We start from the raw sequence: 12,118 nt of genomic DNA, 5'->3' as shown, positions 1-12,118 counted from the left end.
TAAAATGGTTTAAACGAGTTTTAAAATGAAAACAGGCTTTTGAAGGAAAATACAAAAATTCCTGCCAGCCGCCGGATATGTTCCGTGCCGGAACCCGGGATTGAACCGGGGGCCTTTAGATCTTCAGTCTAACGCTCTCCCAACTGAGCTATTCCGGCTGACATTGACAATTGTCGCAACTTACCTATGTGAGATTGCATTTATCACTGCGCACCAAATCCACATCACTGACAAGTTTGATCATCTACTTTATCAAATAAGTCAGTCACTTCTACAAGTCCACTTATAGACCACTGTACATCAATGGTAGTGTTTCAATTGTGTCTTCACAATTCTATAAAAGCAGTTTGCTAGGCAGCATCAAGAAAATCAGTAAATTCACACCAATCTCATCCCTAGCTTTAACGATCTTCATACACGCCAACCACTAAAATAAACCTCCTTAAATAAGACAAGAATTCTTTATTTTCGATTGCGCTGTCCATACATGTCAATTAAAATATACAATATAAATGCATTCTCCACAATAAAGATCATAGGTGTCTTACGTGCAAATCTATAGACACATCTACAACTACAGAATGGAAAAGCATTCTTAAGAATAAAATGAAGTAAGACATTTCAATGGGTACTTTGTTCCAAATATCTACAATCCGAGAATGTAAACGAATATCGTAATTTCGGAAAGATTTCATAATGCAGTTCTTACTATCCGATATTCTTCTCATTATTGAAAACACATACTTTCTCATTCATTCTTCAACACTAAATGCATTGTAGTTTACAAACATGATGGAGGTACTCTTCCGTCTCAAAAGGCTTAATAGCAGACGAAGACAGTTATTATAGTCAATAACCATGTTTCTTTTCATACATTCACTAACGTTTATCCAAAGAGCATCGCAGTACAATACGCAGCAATAGGATTTAAATCATGTAAATGTCATATTTATACCTGTCAATTTATCTGCAATAACTTCCTTCAACCTGCGACAGAAGAACTTACCAATAACACATCACCAGCAAAACTAAAAGTGTTAAGAAGTAACACATTTTCAGTCAACTGTATTCCCGCGTCACACTCACCCAGCTTAAGATATATTTCTTAAAAGTATAGACTAAACAACAAAGGATAAAGATCACCTCCCTACCTCACCCCGTTGAATACATTGAAGAAACTGGATCATGTACTCCCCCCCCCCCCGCCCCAATCAAAACTGGTTGCCATACCAGGTAACTCGAGTATGAACTATGGTGGCAGGTATTTGATTCTCGAGCACCTTTTCAAACAATCCCCAATAATGTCATAGTCTAAATGGGTCCATCTAAATAAAGCCTTTGACTCTTTGCCACGTGCCTTACTGCTAGTAAAACTAGGAATGTGCGTGCTGTCATATAAAGGATTAACATCTTATTGAAAGTTATCCTAAATCATATATTGTAATTTTTTTAAGGTTCAAACGACGATCATTACCTTTGACAGGTTTTTCACAAGAATGAACACTTGGGCTATTTTAATGTAACATAATTTGTAATAATATTTAGATTTTGTAACAGATAGTAATATTTATAGAGACCAATGCTGATGAAAAGTTTTCAATGTGATCAAGACACTAATGAAAGATAATGTCTCAGATACTGAACGGTTCACAACAAAATCAAAGGAAGCTGCGTCCGCAATAATTGTAAATCGTCGCTATTGCTTCTTTGAAACATAATCAAAGTCGTTGCTTTGACATACAAGTAATTACCATGGAATATAGAATGAAAATGAAACTCTTATGAATTACAATGGGCATTTAACTGAAATTTAGTATTTCTTTATCAAATTTATTTATCAAGGCATGATCACAGCCAACACTTGTAATAAACCAAGCAATTTCCTCAGCATAATAAAACCCAAAGAATTTGTTATTTGCTCATTGAATGAAAACATTATTCTTCTAAAGAATGCTCATATTTCTGTGCAAAATACTTCCATGAAAATGAAACACATTAATGAGAGACAGAGAGAGACGTACACTCTGTGTGTGTGTGTGTGTATGTGTGTGATTTAGAATTGAAACGCAACTTTAACAATTATTTTGTCATATCGTTAGGATATCTACAGTGGCTCTTTATAGTGATGCCTAGCACTGGGGGCATCATGTCGCAGACATGTAGCATGATGTTCCACCCAGTCACATTATCGTGACACCAAGCCGACCAGTCCTATTACTAAAATCTTAAGCTGAGCGCTATGCCAAGCAGAGGTTAGTACTATAATTTTGTTACGTCTTTGGTATGACTCGGCCAGAAATCAAGCACATTTAGGAAAGAAAGATCTTCATTCAATGTATTATGTCTATGCATGTTTATGTGAGTCTCTAGTTGCAAGGATAAATGTCCTTTAGCTAAGAACAATTGCACAAGAGGCGTTTCAAACCAGAAAATCGATAGTCCATGCTATCAGCATAGTCATACAAAGTAAAATTCTTCCATGTTTACATATGTATTACACGAATAGATGTTTAGATATATATTCTTTCACGCCATGGAATCCACTCACATGGCACCTTCACAATTATACCAGTTGAAAACGCAAACATAATATTAAACGGAATTTCCGATCGAACGTTTGAGAATCAAATTTAAACCAAATATGGGCGATTGCAGTAATATTTTACAATATTTGCAATCGATAAGCTTAATTATCATACGCTGTAACTCTTAAGGAATTCTTGATTGTAATCGTATCAAACTTTCCGCCAGATTTATTTTTCTATTTTACATTTTATTTTATACTACTTCACAACATGCATATGCGTGGGAAACAGGAAACTCTGCATCTCACTTCACAAGGTTCAAAACAATTTCTTACTTTGTTGAGAGAGAGAGAGAGAGAGAGAGAGAGAGAGAGAAAGTGGGGAGGGAGGAGGAGGAACCTAACGATAATAGAGATAACAAAAGTGTGAAAGTGAGTTTTGTCGGAAGTTTGTTTTATTTCCTTTTTAATCTTTTAAAAAATATTTATTTGTTAAAATGGTTTAAACGAGTTTTAAAATGAAAACAGGCTTTTGAAGGAAAATACAAAAATTCCTGCCAGCCGCCGGATATGTTCCGTGCCGGAACCCGGGATTGAACCGGGGGCCTTTAGATCTTCAGTCTAACGCTCTCCCAACTGAGCTATTCCGGCTGACATTGACAATTGTCGCAACTTACCTATGTGAGATTGCATTTATCACTGCGCACCAAATCCACATCACTGACAAGTTTGATCATCTACTTTATCAAATAAGTCAGTCACTTCTACAAGTCCACTTATAGACCACTGTACATCAATGGTAGTGTTTCAATTGTGTCTTCACAATTCTATAAAAGCAGTTTGCTAGGCAGCATCAAGAAAATCAGTAAATTCACACCAATCTCATCCCTAGCTTTAACGATCTTCATACACGCCAACCACTAAAATAAACCTCCTTAAATAAGACAAGAATTCTTTATTTTCGATTGCGCTGTCCATACATGTCAATTAAAATATACAATATAAATGCATTCTCCACAATAAAGATCATAGGTGTCTTACGTGCAAATCTATAGACACATCTACAACTACAGAATGGAAAAGCATTCTTAAGAACAAAATGAAGTAAGACATTTCAATGGGTACTTTGTTCCAAATATCTACAATCCGAGAATGTAAACGAATATCGTAATTTCGGAAAGATTTCATAATGCAGTTCTTACTATCCGATATTCTTCTCATCATTGAAAACACATACTTTCTCATTCATTCTTCAACACTAAATGCATTGTAGTTTACAAACATGATGGAGGCACTCTTCCGTCTCAAAAGGCTTAATAGCAGACGAAGACAGTTATTATAGTCAATAACCATGTTTCTTTTCATACATTCACTAACGTTTATCCAAAGAGCATCGCAGTACAATACGCAGCAATAGGATTTAAATCATGTAAATGTCATATTTATACCTGTCAATTTATCTGCAATAACTTCCTTCAACCTGCGACAGAAGAACTTACCAATAACACATCACCAGCAAAACTAAAAGTGTTAAGAAGTAACACATTTTCAGTCAACTGTATTCCCGCGTCACACTCACCCAGCTTAAGATATATTTCTTAAAAGTATAGACTAAACAACAAAGGATAAAGATCACCTCCCTACCTCACCCCGTTGAATACATTGAAGAAACTGGATCATGTACTCCCCCCCCCCCGCCCCAATCAAAACTGGTTGCCATACCAGGTAACTCGAGTATGAACTATGGTGGCAGGTATTTGATTCTCGAGCACCTTTTCAAACAATCTCCAATAATGTCATAGTCTAAATGGGTCCATCTAAATAAAGCCTTTGACTCTTTGCCACGTGCCTTACTGCTAGTAAAACTAGGAATGTGCGTGCTGTCATATAAAGGATTAACATCTTATTGAAAGTTATCCTAAATCTAATATTGTAATTTTTTTAAGGTTCAAACGACGATCATTACCTTTGACAGGTTTTTCACAAGAATGAACACTTTGGCTATTTTAATGTAACATAATTTGTAATAATATTTAGATTTTGTAACAGATAGTAATATTTATAGAGACCAATGCTGATGAAAAGTTTTCAATGTGATCAAGACACTAATGAAAGATAATGTCTCAGATACTGAACGGTTCACAACAAAATCAAAGGAAGCTGCGTCCGCAATAATTGTAAATCGTCGCTATTGCTTCTTTGAAACATAATCAAAGTCGTTGCTTTGACATACAAGTAATTACCATGGAATATAGAATGAAAATGAAACTCTTATGAATTACAATGGGCATTTAACTGAAATTTAGTATTTCTTTATCAAATTTATTTATCAAGGCATGATCACAGCCAACACTTGTAATAAACCAAGCAATTTCCTCAGCATAATAAAACCCAAAGAATTTGTTATTTGCTCATTGAATGAAAACATTATTCTTCTAAAGAATGCTCATATTTCTGTGCAAAATACTTCCATGAAAATGAAACACATTAATGAGAGACAGAGAGAGACGTACACTCTGTGTGTGTGTGTATGTGTGTGATTTAGAATTGAAACGCAACTTTAACAATTATTTTGTCATATCGCTAGGATATCTACAGTGGCTCTTTATAGTGATGCCTAGCACTGGGGGCATCATGTCGCAGACATGTAGCATGATGTTCCACCCAGTCACATTATCGTGACACCAAGCCGACCAGTCCTATTACTAAAATCTTAAGCTGAGCGCTATGCCAAGCAGAGGTTAGTACTATAATTTTGTTACGTCTTTGGTATGACTCGGCCGGAAATCAAGCACATTTAGGAAAGAGCGATCTTCATTCAATATATTATGTCTATGCATGTTTATGTGAGTCTCTAGTTGCAAGGATAAATGTCCTTTAGCTAAGAACAATTGCACAAGAGGCGTTTCAAATCAGAAAATCGATAGTCCATGCTATCAGCATAATCATACAAAGTAAAATTCTTCCATGTTTACATATGTATTACACGAATAGATGTTTAGATATATATTCTTTCACGCCATGGAATCCACTCACATGGCACCTTCACAATTATACCAGTTGAAAACGCAAACATAATATTAAACGGAATTTCCGATCGAACGTTTGAGAATCAAATTTAAACCAAATATGGGCGATTGCAGTAATATTTTACAATATTTGCAATCGATAAGCTTAATTATCATACGCTGTAACTCTTAAGGAATTCTTGATTGTAATCGTATCAAACTTTCCGCCAGATTTATTTTTCTATTTTACATTTTATTTTATACTACTTCACAACATGCATATGCGTGGGAAACATGAAACTCTGCATCTCACTTCACAAGGTTCAAAACAATTTCTTACTTTGTTGAGAGAGAGAGAGAGAGAGAGAGAGAGGGGAGGGAGGAGGAGGAACCTAACGATAATAGAGATAACAAAAGTGTGAAAGTGAGTTTTGTCGGAAGTTTGTTTTATTTCCTTTTTAATCTTTTAAAAAATATTTATTTGTTAAAATGGTTTAAACGAGTTTTAAAATGAAAACAGGCTTTTGAAGGAAAATACAAAAATTCCTGCCAGCCGCCGGATATGTTCCGTGCCGGAACCCGGGATTGAACCGGGGGCCTTTAGATCTTCAGTCTAACGCTCTCCCAACTGAGCTATTCCGGCTGACATTGACAATTGTCGCAACTTACCTATGTGAGATTGCATTTATCACTGCGCACCAAATCCACATCACTGACAAGTTTGATCATCTACTTTATCAAATAAGTCAGTCACTTCTACAAGTCCACTTATAGACCACTGTACATCAATGGTAGTGTTTCAACTGTGTCTTCACAATTCTATAAAAGCAGTTTGCTAGGCAGCATCAAGAAAATCAGTAAATTCACACCAATCTCATCCCTAGCTTTAACGATCTTCATACACGCCAACCACTAAAATAAACCTCCTTAAATAAGACAAGAATTCTTTATTTTCGATTGCGCTGTCCATACATGTCAATTAAAATATACAATATAAATGCATTCTCCACAATAAAGATCATAGGTGTCTTACGTGCAAATCTATAGACACATCTACAACTACAGAATGGAAAAGCATTCTTAAGAACAAAATGAAGTAAGACATTTCAATGGGTACTTTGTTCCAAATATCTACAATCCGAGAATGTAAACGAATATCGTAATTTCGGAAAGATTTCATAATGCAGTTCTTACTATCCGATATTCTTCTCATCATTGAAAACACATACTTTCTCATTCATTCTTCAACACTAAATGCATTGTAGTTTACAAACATGATGGAGGCACTCTTCCGTCTCAAAAGGCTTAATAGCAGACGAAGACAGTTATTATAGTCAATAACCATGTTTCTTTTCATACATTCACTAACGTTTATCCAAAGAGCATCGCAGTACAATACGCAGCAATAGGATTTAAATCATGTAAATGTCATATTTATACCTGTCAATTTATCTGCAATAACTTCCTTCAACCTGCGACAGAAGAACTTACCAATAACACATCACCAGCAAAACTAAAAGTGTTAAGAAGTAACACATTTTCAGTCAACTGTATTCCCGCGTCACACTCACCCAGCTTAAGATATATTTCTTAAAAGTATAGACTAAACAACAAAGGATAAAGATCACCTCCCTACCTCACCCCGTTGAATACATTGAAGAAACTGGATCATGTACTCCCCCCCCCCGCCCCAATCAAAACTGGTTGCCATACCAGGTAACTCGAGTATGAACTATGGTGGCAGGTATTTGATTCTCGAGCACCTTTTCAAACAATCTCCAATAATGTCATAGTCTAAATGGGTCCATCTAAATAAAGCCTTTGACTCTTTGCCACGTGCCTTACTGCTAGTAAAACTAGGAATGTGCGTGCTGTCATATAAAGGATTAACATCTTATTGAAAGTTATCCTAAATCTAATATTGTAATTTTTTTAAGGTTCAAACGACGATCATTACCTTTGACAGGTTTTTCACAAGAATGAACACTTTGGCTATTTTAATGTAACATAATTTGTAATAATATTTAGATTTTGTAACAGATAGTAATATTTATAGAGACCAATGCTGATGAAAAGTTTTCAATGTGATCAAGACACTAATGAAAGATAATGTCTCAGATACTGAACGGTTCACAACAAAATCAAAGGAAGCTGCGTCCGCAATAATTGTAAATCGTCGCTATTGCTTCTTTGAAACATAATCAAAGTCGTTGCTTTGACATACAAGTAATTACCATGGAATATAGAATGAAAATGAAACTCTTATGAATTACAATGGGCATTTAACTGAAATTTAGTATTTCTTTATCAAATTTATTTATCAAGGCATGATCACAGCCAACACTTGTAATAAACCAAGCAATTTCCTCAGCATAATAAAACCCAAAGAATTTGTTATTTGCTCATTGAATGAAAACATTATTCTTCTAAAGAATGCTCATATTTCTGTGCAAAATACTTCCATGAAAATGAAACACATTAATGAGAGACAGAGAGAGACGTACACTCTGTGTGTGTGTGTATGTGTGTGATTTAGAATTGAAACGCAACTTTAACAATTATTTTGTCATATCGCTAGGATATCTACAGTGGCTCTTTATAGTGATGCCTAGCACTGGGGGCATCATGTCGCAGACATGTAGCATGATGTTCCACCCAGTCACATTATCGTGACACCAAGCCGACCAGTCCTATTACTAAAATCTTAAGCTGAGCGCTATGCCAAGCAGAGGTTAGTACTATAATTTTGTTACGTCTTTGGTATGACTCGGCCGGAAATCAAGCACATTTAGGAAAGAGCGATCTTCATTCAATATATTATGTCTATGCATGTTTATGTGAGTCTCTAGTTGCAAGGATAAATGTCCTTTAGCTAAGAACAATTGCACAAGAGGCGTTTCAAATCAGAAAATCGATAGTCCATGCTATCAGCATAATCATACAAAGTAAAATTCTTCCATGTTTACATATGTATTACACGAATAGATGTTTAGATATATATTCTTTCACGCCATGGAATCCACTCACATGGCACCTTCACAATTATACCAGTTGAAAACGCAAACATAATATTAAACGGAATTTCCGATCGAACGTTTGAGAATCAAATTTAAACCAAATATGGGCGATTGCAGTAATATTTTACAATATTTGCAATCGATAAGCTTAATTATCATACGCTGTAACTCTTAAGGAATTCTTGATTGTAATCGTATCAAACTTTCCGCCAGATTTATTTTTCTATTTTACATTTTATTTTATACTACTTCACAACATGCATATGCGTGGGAAACATGAAACTCTGCATCTCACTTCACAAGGTTCAAAACAATTTCTTACTTTGTTGAGAGAGAGAGAGAGAGAGAGAGAGAGGGGAGGGAGGAGGAGGAACCTAACGATAATAGAGATAACAAAAGTGTGAAAGTGAGTTTTGTCGGAAGTTTGTTTTATTTCCTTTTTAATCTTTTAAAAAATATTTATTTGTTAAAATGGTTTAAACGAGTTTTAAAATGAAAACAGGCTTTTGAAGGAAAATACAAAAATTCCTGCCAGCCGCCGGATATGTTCCGTGCCGGAACCCGGGATTGAACCGGGGGCCTTTAGATCTTCAGTCTAACGCTCTCCCAACTGAGCTATTCCGGCTGACATTGACAATTGTCGCAACTTACCTATGTGAGATTGCATTTATCACTGCGCACCAAATCCACATCACTGACAAGTTTGATCATCTACTTTATCAAATAAGTCAGTCACTTCTACATGTCCACTTATAGACCACTGTACATCAATGGTAGTGTTTCAACTGTGTCTTCACAATTCTATAAAAGCAGTTTGCTAGGCAGCATCAAGAAAATCAGTAAATTCACACCAATCTCATCCCTAGCTTTAACGATCTTCATACACGCCAACCACTAAAATAAACCTCCTTAAATAAGACAAGAATTCTTTATTTTCGATTGCGCTGTCCATACATGTCAATTAAAATATACAATATAAATGCATTCTCCACAATAAAGATCATAGGTGTCTTACGTGCAAATCTATAGACACATCTACAACTACAGAATGGAAAAGCATTCTTAAGAACAAAATGAAGTAAGACATTTCAATGGGTACTTTGTTCCAAATATCTACAATCCGAGAATGTAAACGAATATCGTAATTTCGGAAAGATTTCATAATGCAGTTCTTACTATCCGATATTCTTCTCATCATTGAAAACACATACTTTCTCATTCATTCTTCAACACTAAATGCATTGTAGTTTACAAACATGATGGAGGCACTCTTCCGTCTCAAAAGGCTTAATAGCAGACGAAGACAGTTATTATAGTCAATAACCATGTTTCTTTTCATACATTCACTAACGTTTATCCAAAGAGCATCGTAGTACAATACGCAGCAATAGGATTTAAATCATGTAAATGTCATATTTATACCTGTCAATTTATCTGCAATAACTTCCTTCAACCTGCGACAGAAGAACTTACCAATAACACATCACCAGCAAAACTAAAAGTGTTAAGAAGTAACACATTTTCAGTCAACTGTATTCCCGCGTCACACTCACCCAGCTTAAGATATATTTCTTAAAAGTATAGACTAAACAACAAAGGAGAAAGATCACCTCCCTACCTCACCCCGTTGAATACATTGAAGAAACTGGATCATGTACTCCCCCCCCCCCGCCCCAATCAAAACTGGTTGCCATACCAGGTAACTCGAGTATGAACTATGGTGGCAGGTATTTGATTCTCGAGCACCTTTTCAAACAATCTCCAATAATGTCATAGTCTAAATGGGTCCATCTAAATAAAGCCTTTGACTCTTTCCACGTGCCTTACTGCTAGTAAAACTAGGAATGTGCGTGCTGTCATATAAAGGATTAACATCTTATTGAAAGTTATCCTAAATCTAATATTGTAATTTTTTTAAGGTTCAAACGACGATCATTACCTTTGACAGGTTTTTCACAAGAATGAACACTTGGGCTATTTTAATGTAACATAATTTGTAATAATATTTAGATTTTGTAACAGATAGTAATATTTATAGAGACCAATGCTGATGAAAAGTTTTCAATGTGATCAAGACACTAATGAAAGATAATGTCTCAGATACTGAACGGTTCACAACAAAATCAAAGGAAGCTGCGTCCGCAATAATTGTAAATCGTCGCTATTGCTTCTTTGAAACATAATCAAAGTCGTTGCTTTGACATACAAGTAATTACCATGGAATATAGAATGAAAATGAAACTCTTATGAATTACAATGGGCATTTAACTGAAATTTAGTATTTCTTTATCAAATTTATTTATCAAGGCATGATCACAGCCAACACTTGTAATAAACCAAGCAATTTCCTCAGCATAATAAAACCCAAAGAATTTGTTATTTGCTCATTGAATGAAAACATTATTCTTCTAAAGAATGCTCATATTTCTGTGCAAAATACTTCCATGAAAATGAAACACATTAATGAGAGACAGAGAGAGACGTACACTCTGTGTGTGTGTGTGTGTGTATGTGTGTGATTTAGAATTGAAACGCAACTTTAACAATTATTTTGTCATATCGCTAGGATATCTACAGTGGCTCTTTATAGTGATGCCTAGCACTGGGGGCATCATGTCGCAGACATGTAGCATGATGTTCCACCCAGTCACATTATCGTGACACCAAGCCGACCAGTCCTATTACTAAAATCTTAAGCTGAGCGCTATGCCAAGCAGAGGTTAGTACTATAATTTTGTTACGTCTTTGGTATGACTCGGCCGGAAATCAAGCACATTTAGGAAAGAGAGATCTTCATTCAATGTATTATGTCTATGCATGTTTATGTGAGTCTCTAGTTGCAAGGATAAATGTCCTTTAGCTAAGAACAATTGCACAAGAGGCGTTTCAAATCAGAAAATCGATAGTCCATGCTATCAGCATAATCATACAAAGTAAAATTCTTCCATGTTTACATATGTATTACACGAATAGATGTTTAGATATATATTCTTTCACGCCATGGAATCCACTCACATGGCACCTTCACAATTATACCAGTTGAAAACGCAAACATAATATTAAACGGAATTTCCGATCGAACGTTTGAGAATCAAATTTAAACCAAATATGGGCGATTGCAGTAATATTTTACAATATTTGCAATCGATAAGCTTAATTATCATACGCTGTAACTCTTAAGGAATTCTTGATTGTAATCGTATCAAACTTTCCGCCAGATTTATTTTTCTATTTTACATTTTATTTTATACTACTTCACAACATGCATATGCGTGGGAAACAGGAAACTCTGCATCTCACTTCACAAGGTTCAAAACAATTTCTTACTTTGTTGAGAGAGAGAGAGAGAGAGAGAGAGAGAGAGAGAGAGTGGGGAGGGAGGAGGAGGAACCTAACGATAATAGAGATAACAAAAGTGTGAAAGTGAGTTTTGTCGGAAGTTTGTTTTATTTCCTTTTTAATCTTTTAAAAAATATTTATTTGTTAAAATGGTTTAAACGAGTTTTAAAATGAAAACAGGCTTTTGAAGGAAAATACAAAAATTCCTGCCAGCCGCCGGATATGTTCCG

At 35.4% G+C, this 12,118-nt stretch overlaps 4 non-coding genes across 4 annotated transcripts; all 4 read right to left on the bottom strand.

The window, feature by feature from the left end:
• Positions 1 to 85: 85 nt before the first annotated feature.
• Positions 86 to 158, bottom strand: Trnaf-gaa (transfer RNA phenylalanine (anticodon GAA)). The gene has a single exon. It is a non-coding gene; the product is annotated as a tRNA-Phe (tRNA).
• Positions 159 to 3,102: 2,944 nt separating this feature from the next.
• Trnaf-gaa (transfer RNA phenylalanine (anticodon GAA)) lies at positions 3,103 to 3,175 on the bottom strand. The gene has a single exon. It is a non-coding gene; the product is annotated as a tRNA-Phe (tRNA).
• Positions 3,176 to 6,102: 2,927 nt separating this feature from the next.
• Trnaf-gaa (transfer RNA phenylalanine (anticodon GAA)) lies at positions 6,103 to 6,175 on the bottom strand. Its single transcript has one exon. It is a non-coding gene; the product is annotated as a tRNA-Phe (tRNA).
• A 2,926-nt stretch (positions 6,176 to 9,101) lies between these two features.
• Trnaf-gaa (transfer RNA phenylalanine (anticodon GAA)) lies at positions 9,102 to 9,174 on the bottom strand. Its single transcript has one exon. It is a non-coding gene; the product is annotated as a tRNA-Phe (tRNA).
• Between the last annotated feature and the right edge of the window lie 2,944 nt (positions 9,175 to 12,118).

This window comes from Sinohyriopsis cumingii, chromosome 9 (genome assembly GCF_028554795.1).
Source record: "Sinohyriopsis cumingii isolate HCF-2022 chromosome 9, ASM2855479v2, whole genome shotgun sequence".
Lineage (NCBI taxonomy): Eukaryota > Metazoa > Mollusca > Bivalvia > Unionida > Unionidae > Sinohyriopsis > Sinohyriopsis cumingii.
This window is presented reverse-complemented; position numbering and strand designations above follow the sequence as displayed.